The 16,557-nt window shown below is 39.9% G+C and overlaps 1 long non-coding RNA gene across 1 annotated transcript; it reads left to right on the forward strand.

Moving 5' to 3' along the window:
• The first annotated feature begins 8,865 nt into the window (after positions 1 to 8,865).
• On the forward strand, positions 8,866 to 15,265 carry LOC148424797 (uncharacterized). The gene is made up of 2 exons (XR_015865466.1): positions 8,866 to 8,990; positions 14,867 to 15,265. It is a non-coding gene; the product is annotated as an uncharacterized LOC148424797 (long non-coding RNA).
• The last annotated feature ends 1,292 nt before the right edge of the window (positions 15,266 to 16,557 follow it).

A 16,557-nucleotide genomic window follows, 5' to 3' on the forward strand; every position in this document is an offset into this window, starting at 1 on the left:
TCCGCCATCAATTAAGAGTCTAGAGTTCAATTCCAACTCGCTCCAGCCTTCCTGCAATTGGCTGGCAAACGGTTCAGAGTAAATAGATGTTAATGTTCTTCTATAATCTATGGATCTTTACCTTCAGGATGCATAGCATACGAAACCAATTACATTTTGGTGGAAATCCATACACGCTACAAATGGAATGGAATTCAATGTATTTTCTTTCGTCATTGCTTAGCGTTTACGTAAATGTCGAAACACATTTTTTTCTTTTATACAAGCATTAGGATGAAGACTTTTCTTTTCTCAGCTTTATTGAGTTCCTGTCTAGTTGATTTTGGAAGATTTTTGTTGTAATATGCTATAGTTCACTTTTTTATAGTACTTTTAGACCTGAACAATAGGCAATGCCTCAAGTTATCTCTTCTGTCTGGTATGAGTTGATGTGTGTAGATTGAATCTGTTGAGAGGTTGGGGGCCAGAATATGCCTTTATCAAAAAGAAATGCCTGACACAGCTCGACAAAGGCCCTCTAATTGTTATCAAAAATCATGAGAAACCTGACGGACACTCACAGTGATCAAATCATTGAAAACAGGAGTCATACTTTCTGGCTATCATTCAAAAAGTGTGTTTGCGCTCTCCTCTCTCTCTCTCTCTCTCTCTCTCTCTCTCTCTCTCTCTCTCGCCCCCGCCCCCCCACCCCCCTTTACTGGTAGCCTTTAGTCTCTTCTATTTTTCCACCAAGCCCGTGTTACATGAAAGGACTGTCTTCCACCACATGCACACCATTGACTGTTGAATAAAATATTTATTTATGAAATCTAAAAACATGTATTCACCCTTGACTGCAGATTCAGGGAACATTGACTTCTGAAGGACTTGGGTGCCACCAGAGCCCAGCCCTCCAGTGAGTCAATTATGATGGCTTAAAGATGTGTCTGACTCTTCTTTTCAACAGTGGTCTTGGCCCTAATTTTTCATCTCAGACACTTTTCATCTCATGGTGTGCTGGAGACATGAAAACACTCTAGGCCGGTTCTTTTTAACCTGATCATCAAACTGAGGTCAAGATTGACACATGGGGATTTTTGAGTCACATTAGGTAATGCACAGGTTAACTAAATCACACAAATTTGCCTTATTACTGTCAGGTTATGATTTACTTCTTCGAGAGTCGATATCTTTTATGAATGTGAAACTCACTATAATATTTTTGTGTCTCGTGCAAAGAGACCCGAACATACCTAGATGTATTTGGCGGGATAAACACGCTCCATATTTTCTAAGTTATACTGCTCAGGGTCATAGATGTGCCAGCCAGAAGGCACATAAAGACAAAGAAGCATTCATGCTAATTCGAACCTACAGGCAGGATTAAAGACTTGGCTTGCTCCAAATGGGGTTAGGTTAACCCCCCCCCCACACACACACACACACACACACACGCACACACACGCAAACTCACCACCACCACCGCCTTATGCGATGAAATAACTTCCAGTTTTCAACTGGTTATAATACTTTTACTTTTTCATTTTCTAAAGGAAGCTTCTCAACTCACTTGACCCTTTTTTTCCTGGCACCAAAATGCTGCGAGATGAGCACAAAATCTGTGCATACATGTACAGGAGGTTTTTACAGTGAAAAACGTGAAAGACGACAAATATACCATACTTTGATATTGTGCGGTTGCCGTTATATTCATCCCATCTAATGGGATATTGGTCCGTGGTCATCAAGCCAAATGGTCACAAAAGGCAATATCCTCAAGAATTTGTAATGTATTGTGACATTCAAATCATTGGCATGAAATTAGCTAGTTCTCTCATTAGGGGCCTCATAATCTTGACACTTCCCTTTAAATCTGCAGGACTTTCAACTCAGCATCTTGACATTCACAAAAAGAACTAAAGGAGTGGGACTTTGGAGACCTCCCTGAAGGGCAGGCATGAGACAAGGCAACCAGAGATGATAATGTAGCTGAGTGCAGAGGTACTTGAGGCAGTCAAGAACTAATTTCAGACCAAATCCTAACCCCTCTCAGTCACTCAGTCATCTGTCCTCACAGCGCGGCACTAACGCCCGTTTGTGTGTGTGTCTCTGCACTCTATGTAACTCTTCATTATCTGCCATCATCAACGCCGCCACCTTCCTTCCTCCCACTCTGCCCCAAAGTGGCGGAGCACTGAGGGCCCTTTTTGTCAGCCCAATGTCACACAAGCTGTGCCCGCCATGTGCTTTCCCACATGATCACGATGTTTTCCTGTTAGTTTAAGTCTCATCCCAGCTAATTATTATTTTTTGCTTATAGCTGCTAGAGCTCCCATGGGAGGCTCCTTAATTAATCATTTATAAATCTACACAGCCTCCAAGTTTATTAGTCTCTGCCTTTGGCGCTGGCTGGCTGGCTGCATTGGGAAACCGCAAATTATTAGTTACAGGAATGAAAGCTCCCCGCCCTCCCCCCTCTGTCCTTGTTTGCAACTGATTAGGGCCTCACACAGAGGTTTTTCCACGGCCCTGCTCGGCACTTTAATTCATTCAAAGCACCTGACACATTATTCACCCTCCTACCTCTTTTATTGCTTGGACCAATGTTTTTCTTCGGCTTGGCCACCAGCAGCCAAGTGAAAACAAAAGCTACAGCACCAAACATGGAAGGAGGAAGTTATTTGACTGAATGAGATCATTCAGCCACAGGCCAGGCTTTGGATAGAGGCTGATTTCCGCTAATTCATTTGGGATCAGGTGGTGGGAAAAGCACAGTGACACTCGCTAGTCACAACATTAGGTACCCAAGCTTAATTTAATGAGATCCAACACATGCGCTAAATTAGAAATCCTGCTTAAGGAAACAACAAGGAGGGTACTCAGTAGAGCGGAAAGACCTACCCCAAGGCTGAACAATACACATTTGTATCATCACCAAACGGCACACACTCACAGAGAGCTGATTTTAATTTTTAAATCGTGCAATATTTAAGAAAAAGTATCTACAAAATATCACCATGCAATTTTGGCATTAGGTAGAAAAGGGAAAGGAAAAACCATTTCTCAATCAACTCACCTGGAGGAAAATAGGATCCAGTGACCTATATGCCTCACTGGCCTCATTTATGAAATACACTTTGCCAAGAAACGTTGGATGACTTGAAACTTTTGGGCAAATATTCTGTGATGATGCCGTATGAGGCAAAGGTTGAAATTTTTAGGAAGCATGCATAAAAATGGCATGAAAATAGTGCGATAGTATATAGCTATAGTGCTAATAGTATACCTAATCCCTCCCCATAAATTTTCATCCAAGACAAATTTGCGGGTCAAAATAATTCAATTTGAGTCAGCAAGATGTATATTGTGTATTGTGTATATATAGTGTATTGAGCACTCGAATATTGCTAGCTAGCAGCTAATTTATGCTATAGTCTAGACGCTGCCGAGATAAAAACTTAACTATAAAAGCTTACCAAGACATTCATGTCTAGATATTATTTGGTAGGCTAGGGTTTATTTTGAAGTTGACCTTCTCACCATGTTTCAGGCATGTTTTACTATCATGCAGAGCACCAATAATTGTTGCTGCAATTGGCTTGACTGTTTTTTTTTTGTTTTTTTTTACATTCAGCAAAAAAATGAATATTTTGCACCTCTAAATCACAACTTTAGTCATTATGCTTGCATAATACACTTAAGTTCAAGAGAATAATATTACACCCTGCTATTTAGTAATGTAACATTCATATTTAATAGATTTTTTTAGGATTTTCATAAGATAAAGCTCTTTTCCTGGAATTTATTAGATGTACCAAAACGAGCATCTAGATATGACTACAGAGCGATATCATATTGCTAAGGCTGTCAGACATTTATTGGAACGGAATAAATATTTCCATCAGTTTAACTGAAAAATAGATTAATTGAATGAAGTGAAAACAGCGTGGGAGGTTTTGCCAATGTCTTTGCACTATAAGGGATGACTGCCTCATGCTACAGGGTTCTTTCATCCAATTAGACCTCCACTAGCAGGCTCAACATTCCACCTTATCACCGCCTTTTTATCCCTTTTATCATCAAAGTGACTGCACTTTACTTAGGCATATAAGTAAAGCTTGAAAATTCCTCCTGGAGAGATGAACTAATTACATTTTTAAGAGTCACACTGTGCATCTCCGGACAACCTGCCACACATGGCGCTGTGGCAGTTGATTCTGACATTGAACTAATGCGAGAGGATATTCATGCTGCATCGGCTGTAGCATGAAATAATGGAATCTCATCCTCTCAGTGCAAAATTGGCATTGTTAGCGTCGCCTCTATTCCCATGAGGCCCCAGATCTTTGTCCAAACACCATGTAGTTTAGCACCTAACTGGACATTGTTATGGCTCATCATTGAGTTATATGTTAATCAGCACAGAGCGTGATTTTCTCACAGATAACGCCGACAACAAAAATGTAATCATATGAGAAGGCGGAAAACGGGGAGAGCAAGCAGCCTGCACAGTCGAGGTAATTACATTGGCATCTGTATACATAGTGATGGCAATATGTGGCTGCTTTTGTCTGCATGAGTACCAATTACCTTTACTGAAATGTGTTGCAATTTCCCTTTCTCCCCCCCCTAAGAGAGATGTGCCTATTAGAGATGCATGGGAAACTAACAAGATCAGACTCCATCTGCACTGCCTTGAGCTATTGCTCTTATTGCGCTTCTTGATGATTAGAGTGACATCATCATCGTGCGCCTAGTCCAAAGTGATAAGAATCTAGTTTTTAAACCACTAACCATAAAAAAGGCTCAAGAAACAAACAGGCGTTTGGAGGAGGCCAGGAATTCAATGTTCATGGCAAATACTTTTTGACCGTATTTAAGTAGATTTTTCAGGGATCTTTAAATTACATGTACAGCAAATTAACATGGTTGGCTTGACACACGGAATAACAAACTTAGCATGAACGTAAGACAGACTTACGTTGCCCAGCCTTTACCTCCCCTATTTCTTGCTGCTTTATCCCTGCTGCGGGTAAATAACTTTGTGAATCAGTGAATAACTTGAGCGACATATGTAAACAAAGCTGTCTTCTTTTTTTCTCGATTGTTTTTCTTTTTTCCGCGAGATCAAAACAAACATGGTAAACGAACTTGTCAAAATTGTTCAAAAGTCACCAAGTTTTGTCGAGTAAAAGAGTAGATGGACGATGATTATTATTTTGACCCAAAACCCAAAAACCCAAAAACGGGTGCCTTCGTGGGAGGCACGTTGATTTGAAAGTATGTGTCCCCCATCTAGGACGCCAGCATGCAGGCAATCGAGAGCAGTGGGGTTTGATGACCAAAGTGAGTTCGTGATGGACCGGCGATTGCATTTTTCGACATTAAAAAAAAGGACACAGCAACGATGTCGGTTGGGGGTCGTTGCACATCTGAGGGGAATTAAGGCAAATGCAGTCTTACTAAATTCCCCTTACACAATTTGTAATGAACTATATCAGTACAAGTTTGTGAAGCTTGAATATGTAATTTATCTAATATAATATTACAAATGATTTTTTTCCCCAAAAGTTATCCTTCTGTACTGTCACCAAGAGTGACAAATGACCCATTTGTGCCATTATTTCCAACAATAGACCATACCACAAATAAAACAGGGTTTTAACCTTGACTCTATGAAACATTCAACGAATCACCTCCAGGAGCCTTCTGTATCCTTGAATGATTTCTGAGCAGAAGACAAAAAAAAAAAAGAGAGCGAGAGAAAAAGAAATTGTCAAGGATTCTCTGAACGTACAACACAAAGCACCAGTTGCACAAGTTACTGTGTCAAAGAATAAAGGATAAAATTGTATCAATTTTCTAAGAAGTCTATTAGTGTGTGGAAATGTAACATTCTTTGTCACTGAACAGTTAGAAAATGGAATTCCATCTGGTTTTCTTAATAATTTCCTATTGTGTGGATTTACTTGCTGTGCGTCACAATACACAAAGACCATGACGTCTCAGATTTACAGCAGGTTTTAGTGTCAGGATTTGGGTTTTTGTTCATTTTGTTTTGATGATATAGTTTTGTTTAAACTTTTGCCATGTTTTCTATGATTGCCTTCTTTTTTGATTTGCCTTGCTCGTTTTTGTTTGTTTGTTTGTTTTGTTTTCTCCAGCCACTTTCCCCACAACACCTGGCACTTTGGTGCTTATTTCCCTTACTTTTGTAACTCAAACGTGTGCGAGAGGACCACAAACACAAAAAATGGGTTGTAAGCAAAGCCCCTTTGCAAGATGCCATGGTGGTCATGAGCCGGGGCCATTGAAGTATAATATCAACATACTAAAGTACAACAAAATAGTGTTCATAATGACCTTGAGGCTTCAGCAGAGGGCGTTTTTCATATCCATCCTCTGGCATATCCATATCCTCGGCATGTATGTCGAATGTCATGTCGACACATGTTGAAGGTACCATAGCCAATTTGACTGTGTCCAATGACTTTAGAGTCATCCTTTCTTAGACAACAGAATTAATTCAGCCTATAGCCTACTTGTTTTTCTGTTTTCATAGTCACTGTGGTTGGCATTAAAGCAAACAAAAAGAGGCTCATTATTTTTGTTTTCAGCTGAAATCTAAGTTCATTGTTTTATTCTCTTGTTGTTTTGATTGGATTTTATTTTGTAAAATTGCACCACTCCTGAATGCAGACTACGGGTGCACAGCCAGAATAACTAAAAGCAATATCCTTTGGGCTGCTGCTTTCTTTGAGTGCGTGCACTGTACACACCTCCTCCATTATTTCTTGCTCTGTCTTCCATCTCTCCGTCGCTTTGTTGAACAGCTCATTACGAACAGGTGGAATATTGAAATCTGTTTTATGAATGATGCTGCTTGATGCCTTTGATTTGTTCTGAAAATAATGAAACTCTTATCATCCGTGCAAGCTATTTGGTTGTTGGAAATGGCTGAACCACAAACCGAACACATTAGAAGCCACAATGTGTTTCAGAGGAGATAGACTACATGTGCAAATGTGTTATTCTCAGACGGTTTCTTTCAACACCCGTAGACACAACCTTCAGCATAGTTTCATGAAGTGAGTTCAACTGCGAGCTTAAGACGAGCGTGGTAATTATCATGCGGTTAACTGGATGGAACATCACGGATAGATGCGATGCGGAGGAAGACGGAAATTAAAACACAACAGCCGCGTGTGAACAATTTAAGAAAGTAACTTTATATGAGAACGCACAACTAGTCCAAAGTTTGGATGTAAAAATGTGTCCAAACTTTTGTGTACTCTATATCAAGAATGAAACATTTGGACATGGGGTGGCACAATGAACGAGTGGAAGATTTACTTTATGAATTTGTGCTGAAAATCAAGTTGAAGTCAATGAACGTTTTTCAGCACAGTACAGCCGATGACCGTGATGTTATTCAAGTTATTCAATGACATCATTGATGGGATACTTTGCTTAGCTGTTTACAGCAGTTAAATGTTATTTTGTCTGTAATTTGATGACTAAATAATTTTCATGTACAATTAATACCTTAATTATCACTTGCAGTCGACTGAAAATGACATCAACCGAGTAAAAATGTTGTACAGCTAGCATCAACAGCATTAAATTATGGTTCCGTTTGACTATTATATAAAAAAAGAGTCAACATATTTTAAAAACAGCAATCTAATGTATTATTGTATTCAACAAAGAGAGCACCACCAGGAAGGTGTGAGACCTCTGCGCCGTGATTGGCCAGTCTGCATTTATGGGGTGGGGCAAAAGTCAATTGCTCACTGCACACTGCAAACAGGCACCGATATGTCACCAATGGTGCGGGCCCTCGATGTTCACTCGCGTTGGGTTAATTGTAGAGGTCAAACGTTTTGAAATATGTACGTAGTGATAAAATGGGTTACATAGTAGAAAAACCAGTGAGGACGTTAGCAAGTGACTCGTGTGTGTTGGTTTTGTTCATTGGTCGCACCAGCAGGTATTCAGGCCACAATAACAAACATCCTGACAGATTTGCTTTTAAGCAGAAAGAGAAGAAAAGCGTGAGTATTGGATGATTGGTTCCTCATGGCTGATGGTGACAGAGAGAAGACAGAGAAACTTTAAAGCTTCGGATTTGTGACATGATGTCCAGCGCATTGGTCCTAATCTGCTCTAATGGAATCATGATTTCTTTCACTTAGAGATGAAAGTCACAGTGATGTAGGGCTCAGACATCATCCGGGGGTCGTGGCCATCTCATACAGCACAGAGAGAGAGAGAGAGAGAGAGAGAGAGAGAGAGAGAAAAAAAACCTGCCACGTATGAGAACTCGCTTTGTTCTCTTTGAGGCTTCCCAGAAAGAGAGAAAAAAAAAAAACTCTCATAATCTCTTTTTGTTTTGGTAAAATCAAATATTCTTAATCTATGAAACTAGAGTTGATTAAAATGAGTAAATGGCTTATTTTCCTGTTATATTTTGAAATAACCCTCCTCCAAAAAGTTAAATCATTGAGCAGTTATTATATGAGTGAAATAATTGCCTCTTTTTTTCCTTTAAGGGAGAAGTAAAGTCAGAATATTTTTAACATGATCTCATTCACTACCATTAATGGCTATAGATGTCATCAATCCATTTTAACTGAGATAGCAGTGATTGAGTTTTGTTTGAAGCACCCCTACTTGTCTAAACACGGTATTCTGATTTCCATATTATTGTGTTTGTGGAATATAAATTAAGCGGCATAATCCTCATGTTTTTATTCATCTCAGTGGGTGGCCATTTTACCGTTTGCTGTCAACTGAAAATGACATCACAGTTGCCCCGGTCTCAGGTAAAGACCAATCACAGCTCAGCTCTTCCCTCAGTTTTGTCATGTGATGTTTGCGATCTGAGCTGTATATAAGATAGCTCTGTGAGCCTCATGTCTCCCACTGTGGCTAGAATATTGGCAAACGGCTCTCTTGATCTTGTCAGGATTCGTTCAAGGTCACCAACGTTCGCCGAAATGTCAACAAAGGTTAAAAACCGTTTTCATTGTTTTTCTTTTTCATAAATATTCTTGTTTGAAAAAAAAAGAAATTTTTCAGGCGAACTTTTGACGACCACTGAGATCATGAGCAGATACCTACAAAGACACTTGCCAATGTTTGCCTCTCACTGGGATGCGATAGCTATGTTAGCTCAACAGTTTGGCTCACAAGTAGCTGGTCAAATACTTGACGTCAATTCTATATATAACTGAGTAGCAGTAAAGCAACTGATTAGACACCATTGAGACAAAAATCTTGATACTATGCCATTGAAACGGCAGCCATTATTTAAACATAGACATTGATACACAAAGTCTATACCAAGAGTATTTTTGTAGTTGTGAGCACCATATTTGATGTGGCAGCGGAAACTAATACATGTCAACTTTACTCAATTTCAAAATGTGACAACCAGCCAAGTGCACAAAGTTAATGCCTTTCGTTCAACCATTTACACACACTAATTAGAGCTGGCTAATGGATTGGCACCTGAAATAGTTGTATGTAGTCTTAAATCTGATGAAAGCATATTCCAAAATTAAGCATTAACAGTGTGCTAGTCAAATGAATATTAATATGCATTCTTCAAAATGTGTGCAGATACGTTTTTTTAATGTAATTTTTGGAGATGTAAATGTTTGATTGATCTTTCGAGCTATTGTACTTTTTGTAATATGCTGTCTATGTTACGACTTTAGCGTATGTTGTGACAGCAAGAATTTATTATATGCTCCAACTAAGTTATAACTTGTCTTGCTTGAAATTCGGTTAAACCTGGACTTGACTTGCCTGAACCACCCCCAGCAACGTGTTATGGGCTTTGCACAAAAGAAGACAACACAGAGCCGTGTGCTTGCCATGCCAAGACTGTTCATGTACTAGAAATAGCTGATTTTCCATGAAAATTTCCCTCTGTGTCAATTTTCCTTTGTTGTGTGAAAAATTCGCCGAATCGTAAATTGTAGTTCTTGATGATACACTCCACAACATCATTATGTTCATACAATACATCCAAAATCCATCCAATGTTTATATAGCAAAGCTGCCGGTGTGTCAGGTAGAAAAGCCCTGCAGAGCTTTTATTTCGTTCATTTGCTGCCTGATGATAAGTGGACCCCTGAAAAAGGGAATAGGAAATATGTTTTGAAAAAAGCTAATTAAGCACCCACAGCAAAGGAAGGTGAGTCATTTTGTTCTGAAAGCATACATATACAAAACTTGGGACCTTTGATGGTACTTGGTGTCATTGAGGTCCATTACAGTGAAAGCATAACATTTTTATAATGGCTTTCTATTAGCGGCCTTGGATGAAAGAATCTCTGATACGCTACGTCTGAACTAATGCATTGTGTCCTTGCAAGGACGTGGAATTTGTTTTGTCAATTGGCACTTCCCCAAACATAAGCCTTCCTTCATTAGTGGCATGCGCGCGCGCACGCATGCACGCGCCAACACACGTGCACACTCACGTGCATGTTGATTGCCATGTCTGTGAACGGTGAGAGGCCAGCAAATCACCCCGTGACACGGGCCAAAGCGAGAGAGACTCGTAACCTTGTAAAAGACAATCGGCGAGGCCACAAATTAAATGAAGTGGCTAATAAAAATGACTCGGCATAGCTCCTACTTAATAAGAAACAGGCGTGCCCCAACTTTAGTGTTATTTACCCACCTGACTCAAGTACAACACCAATTTGGCACCTATGTCCAGATTGAAAGGAAAATGACTCACTAATCTGTTTAGTTATTTGGAATAATTGGGTCTGGTGCCAGTGAGGGAGATTTCCATGACTGTTGAAAGTGTCTGCTAGTAGTTCAATCCCAGCCCCTTGGTATAATTACTCTGACAGAGCTGTGGCCACAGGGCCTGTGAGCAGGGCTGCTTTTTAAACTGTAAATTATGAAGGATTAGCATTTATGAATTTTAAATCAGGACTGTGGTAGGAGACACTAAAGCTGCTTAGTGATTGCAAACGGCAGCGTCTAAGCAGCCGGCTTCAGCACTCACTCTCCAAGCTGGGGTGTGTGTGTGTGTGTGTAGGTGAAGGTGTGTGCGTGCGGCAGTTTATTCAAATGTGGCTCTGCACAAACACTACATAAACACTCGGAACTCCCACTATTTGCTTAAAGGGACTAAGGATCTGACATCTTAACATCAGCCTCATTCTCGTCCGCGTGTGTGTGTGCGTGTAGGGGCGTGTGTGTGTGTTTGTCAACTCATGCTGGGTGCATCTCCCCTGTCACTCCTTCTCAGGCTGGGATTCTGCTTCCCAGTGGCGTGCCACACTATGCAGAATATCCAACGGGTGTTTATGCTAATGTGGGACTTGATCCATATTAAATTATGCATAATGGATTGACGTGGCACAAAGTCATCAATTAGATGGATATCAGCACAAAAAATGCGTGACGCAGCACAATATTCCACCCTCGCTCCGTTTTGTTTACACGGAAACAATGTTTCAAAAGTCCAGAGTGTTTGGTCGATTCAATGTCTGCGAGCGACCTTGCTTTGTTTCAGATTTACTGCCGTCGTTCTCTTCGTCGAGGTGCGAGTCCATGACTGGAGTGTGGTGATATTCCGAGGTGGGCGAGGCTGCGGCGCCCAGGGCTCATATCGCACCTCTCGGAGCTGTCGGCACCAGCACCACTGGGCCATGACCTCCAGTCTGCAGTGTTAACTGGTTTAGCCAGGTGGCAATAGCAGGGGGGGGTGCAAGATTTGGTGGGCTGTGCATTAAAATCAACTCCTGTGAAATGATAAACCTGGAACAACACTTCCTCCTGAGTGGGCTATCACACGTACATACTTCTCCAAAAAGTCAAATAAATATGGTGAGGTATACTAATATAACACCATTTTCACAGGTGTCCAAGGTGTTTTACTGGACTGTTTTTGGCAGGAGAGTCCCCACACTAAAACTGGCAAACGGACAATGATATACATGTGTTACCGCAGTTTGAAATGCTCTTTAAATTTGCTCAAACCTTCATGTTCAGAGCCAATCTTGACATAATATTAAATATTATCAGTGGCATCTCTTGCATGGAAAGTTGAGTGGGGCACCAGAGTGGACATGAGCAGCAAAACCTACTCATTAAATTAAATCTAAATTTAAGAACACAATTCTTTTTCTTGATAGATTTACAAATTAAGCCTATGAATAAAATTGTTAAAAGATTCCAAATGAAAATACAGTATCACTCACCAGAGTTGTTCACTTCTTGAATGGAAAGGATAAATGTCGATCTTTCATCTGGGCAAACTTGTCAAAAACCCATTTGTCAAAGTCCAATAATCCATGAATGATTTCATTTTTAATGGATGAACATAGAGTCGCTAGTGCATTTAATTTCTGCTGGCCCATTGAGTTTCTTGTAAATGTCTTGATCCTTTTTAATCTTTATTTCTTCTGATTCAGTTGCTGTCATTGGAGTTGTGCTAATAATTTTGAGCAGTGACAAAGTTTCAAATTATTCATCCATCATGAATCAACTGCAGAAGAGACAGTTGTGTTGCCAGGACGCAACTCTTAGTGACTGTCCAGCAGATTTTCATAATCGCTGCACCGTTTGTTTTCGTCCGTTTCATCGGTGCAATAAGATGTCATCCACTTTTTCTATCTTTCACACCCGTTGTAGTACATGTAGCGTCCAACGATTTTGTAATCACGCAGTTAGTCGTGTTCTCCTTGAACTATTAGGTTGAATGTGCGGATTTTGTTCTTTCCTGCTTGAACGATGTTAAATTCCACCGGCTGATGCTGTCCTAATCGTTAAATTTCAAATTTTTGCTCGAGTTGCTTTTATTGTCCTTTAGGTTACAATGAAAACCAAGCTATCTTGCTGCCGCTATCCGCCAAAACTGAGCAAGTTTGTTACGAGTTGAATCCGACACACGTCACTCCAATACTTTAATTGGATGATTTTGGCTTTAGGGCAACATTGACCGGGCCCCATGGTTAAAGACATGATCACTATGTATTTGGTAGCTAGTCACTGAAACAAATGCTCACGCGCCAGCCTTATTTAAGTTGCATTTAGAGATGTGTTTGACTTCGGCAAAGTCTATGGATTATGTAAAATGTTTACAATGGAATTGCCTTGTTAACATAACTGATAGTGCTATCATGAATGTTATTATTCTGAATATTATTTATCGATTATACTCTCTAAAGAAAAGACAATTATTTTGAGCATGCAGTGCTCCACTAGCGCCATCTGGTGGGGCCTGGCCCCACTGGCCCCAAATGTAGAGACATCACTGGATATTATATTATTTTAGTTGATGACATTGGATGAAGACTGTTGCATTTGGATTGCATTGCATTTTCATTTCAAGGTACTTCAGAGTCTCATACCTGCTTTATGCAGAACAGGATGACTTACTCTCGGGTCTACACATCAAACTTTTCTTTTTGGGTCGTGTAACGAAATATGCATTAAGGGGGTAGTGTGTAAGATTTAGACTGTTTTTTTTATTACGGACAGGAGGAGGTGCTGCAGGTGCTGCATTTACCATCGTCTGTAACTGTAACAAACATGGCCGCTTCTGAGAAGTTCCACATATAATTTAATGATGACTAGACGTAAGATTATATTTAAATCATGCTGTTGGTCATTAAAAACACATTCATTTGCAAGTTTTTGAAATGTACAATCCTCCAATTTATTCCTATTTAATGAAAAATGCTCTAAAGCTTAGAAACTGCTCCTTTAATGTATGTTAACTTTTCCCCAAAAAATGTTTTGGTTATTACATTAAAAATCTAATTTTGCATCAAAAACAATGTTTTGCCAAAAGTGAAACCCAAGTATAAGAAATGCATAGCCAAAAACGGAAACACTGATTTTATTTTAACTTTTTCCACACATCGCCTCATGGCATCCAATCAACTTCAAGAACGGACTGCTTCTTCTTCTTCTTCTTCTTCTTCTTGTCCTTTCAGCTTTTTCCTTCAGGGTTGCTGCAGCGAAAATGCCTCCGTACACCAGTACCCTATAGGTGAATAGAGGCGGTCGTTGTTAACCCAGATGTCGACCAATTCATTATAGAAGTCATAAATTTGAGTCGCATATTCGATATGGCAGATGTTATGGCACGATATGGCACGTCGGATGGTCTTCCTGATTCAACCCTCTGTATTCATCCGAGCTTGGGACCAGCACCAAAAGGTACCGGCTTGTACTCCCTTGGGGCTACATTAACTTCAGGAACGGACTGCACTGGTCTGTAAATGATTGATGAAGAAGAAATAAAATGGCATAATATGGCCCTGTATATTATTCTTGTTCATAGTTTTAACACCTTTTTAAAGTGAAAAAAATATTTTAAATTTCAAAAGCTAGCAAATAAATGTGTTCTTAACGACCAACAGTTTGTTTTAAATATAATCGTAGGTCTAGATGGCATTAAATTATATTACATTTACTGTAATGCCCTAAATTACACATACTCTCTGGGAGTAGGTATGTGGAATTTTTTGCGTGCGCCCATGGGAGCTTTAGTGACATTACCGTAAATGCAGCAATAAATACTCCTCCTCCTGCTGTCCATAGCTAAATCTTACACAGTGTCACTTTTAAGCGGACTTATTTTAATGTGCTCTATTTTTTTGGAGGGGGAGGGGCAAATGTTATATTTATAAATATCGTTTCAGGTTTATTCTATACTGTATTTTAATTCGTTGACATACCAACTACTGCAATGAAAGACACAATCCTGGTTTAACAGTCTACCGGTTCAGTAACCTCATTGTCTGTCTCCCCACACCTGCTCAACCTCTTCTCTGCCAATCAGCACTAAATACCAACAGCTGCTACTAATTACCTGCTCTGTAGTTAACCCTTTATCTCCCTCCAGAACTTGCCAGATTGTCTTGTTGCACCACGGCGAGCATTCCAGCACTTTAAGCCGCCTGCTTACCCGTGGTCTTACACAGCCTGTACCTGACCCTCCACCAGCCTGCCGAACCCTACCCGTGTACAGACCCAGCTTGTCTCCATCTGCCAGCCTCTCAAACCACTCTTGCTTGCTCGTGTACCGAGCCAATCCGTCTCCCACCACCGACCAGCCTCTCGATCACTCTTGCCTGCCCATGTACCGACCCAGCCTGTACCTGACCACTCGCCAGTCAGCCGTCAACTCTTGCTAGACCATGTATGGCCCTCGCTTGGCCCTGACAGTCCACCACAGAGGCTGACCTCCTTTAGCCTTTGACTCAGCAAGTACTTGATAATAAATAAAGAGACTGTAACCCAACCGTACCTGTCTACGCATGTTCCTGGGTCCGTCCTCCTGTCCCGTGTCACCAAGTTGTTTGAATAGGTTTCGTAAACATAAGTGACTGGATAATTTAAGTAAATTGTCGCAGAAATTTCAACCTCTTGTTTATGCGTTTGAAATGTCCAACTGCTTTTGAATGCACCATAAAAAGGACTTTTGAACTGTGAGACAGATGTGCTTACCACTTTTCCACTGTATCCCCCCATATTCAAACAATGACAGCCAATGATTAGCAATTTCATAGACTCTTTAATCAGTGCTTGCAAATTTTTTTAATGGTTGTGTACTGATGTTACCGCTTTGTAATGTGATGGCAATAAAAACAGTCACAAGGACTCAAGCGTGCCACTCAGTTACAACACAGTAACACAATTACAAAATACCATAGCTGTTGCATTGACGTCCATTCTTCGGTGTGCTTATTTTGAACTTGGCCTTCACTGTTGCGGTTTGACGTGAAGGTGTTCATCTTTCTTGGTAGGTCTTTTTTGTGGAAACTTGGTGATGTTCTTTACTCAAACCAGCAAAAATGTTTTTGTATCAAATTTTGTGCATCCCTAACATTACATTACGTGACTTAACATTATACTATCCGTTACTAAGCTCCAAAATGTTTGTTTATAAGTCGTATATGGTGTTCAAAACACTTAAATTAAAAAAATAAAACTCGTGTCATTTTGGCTTTTTTAATTTTTTTTCTGTTGTCCTTTCATGTTCAAAATCACTACTTTTCAGGAAATAAATATCTTGCTTGATTTACATAATACCAGATTATTCAAGTTTGTGTGATACCGCAGTTTGCTATCAAATATCATTGAGGAGCAACACAAACAAAACCACTCCAAAATTCATGTCCTGTTGCTAATTTATTTCAGACAAAATAAATGACTAATTCATGGTTTTGATTCATAAATGTTACTGCATGTTGAAGTACTTACACCAACCTGTCCAAATAACAATTGAGTCTTATTACTTCACAAAGCAAACCGCTATGGTTACTTCTCTCTTTTTCAAACTTCCAAGAGACATGAGTAGTGCAGAAGTATAAAAAAAATTGAGGTCCGCACAAAGTGTCATACAGCAGATGTTAATCTGCATGCACTTTGTGACTGATGTGCTTCCTTCTGCATCGATGCATGCAACTATTGATTTTTTGTAGGTCGGGAGTGTTTTAAAACTCCTGAGTTGAAGAATCCAAGAGTGCAGTTTTTGTCATCATGCATTTTTTACCACTTAAAATTGGTCCATAGGTTAATGTGTGAAAATAA

Source organism: Hippichthys cyanospilos, chromosome 4, assembly GCF_059441005.1.
Source record: "Hippichthys cyanospilos isolate Australia breed blue-spotted pipefish chromosome 4, RoL_Hcya_1.0, whole genome shotgun sequence".
Taxonomy (NCBI): Eukaryota; Metazoa; Chordata; class Actinopteri; order Syngnathiformes; family Syngnathidae; genus Hippichthys; species Hippichthys cyanospilos.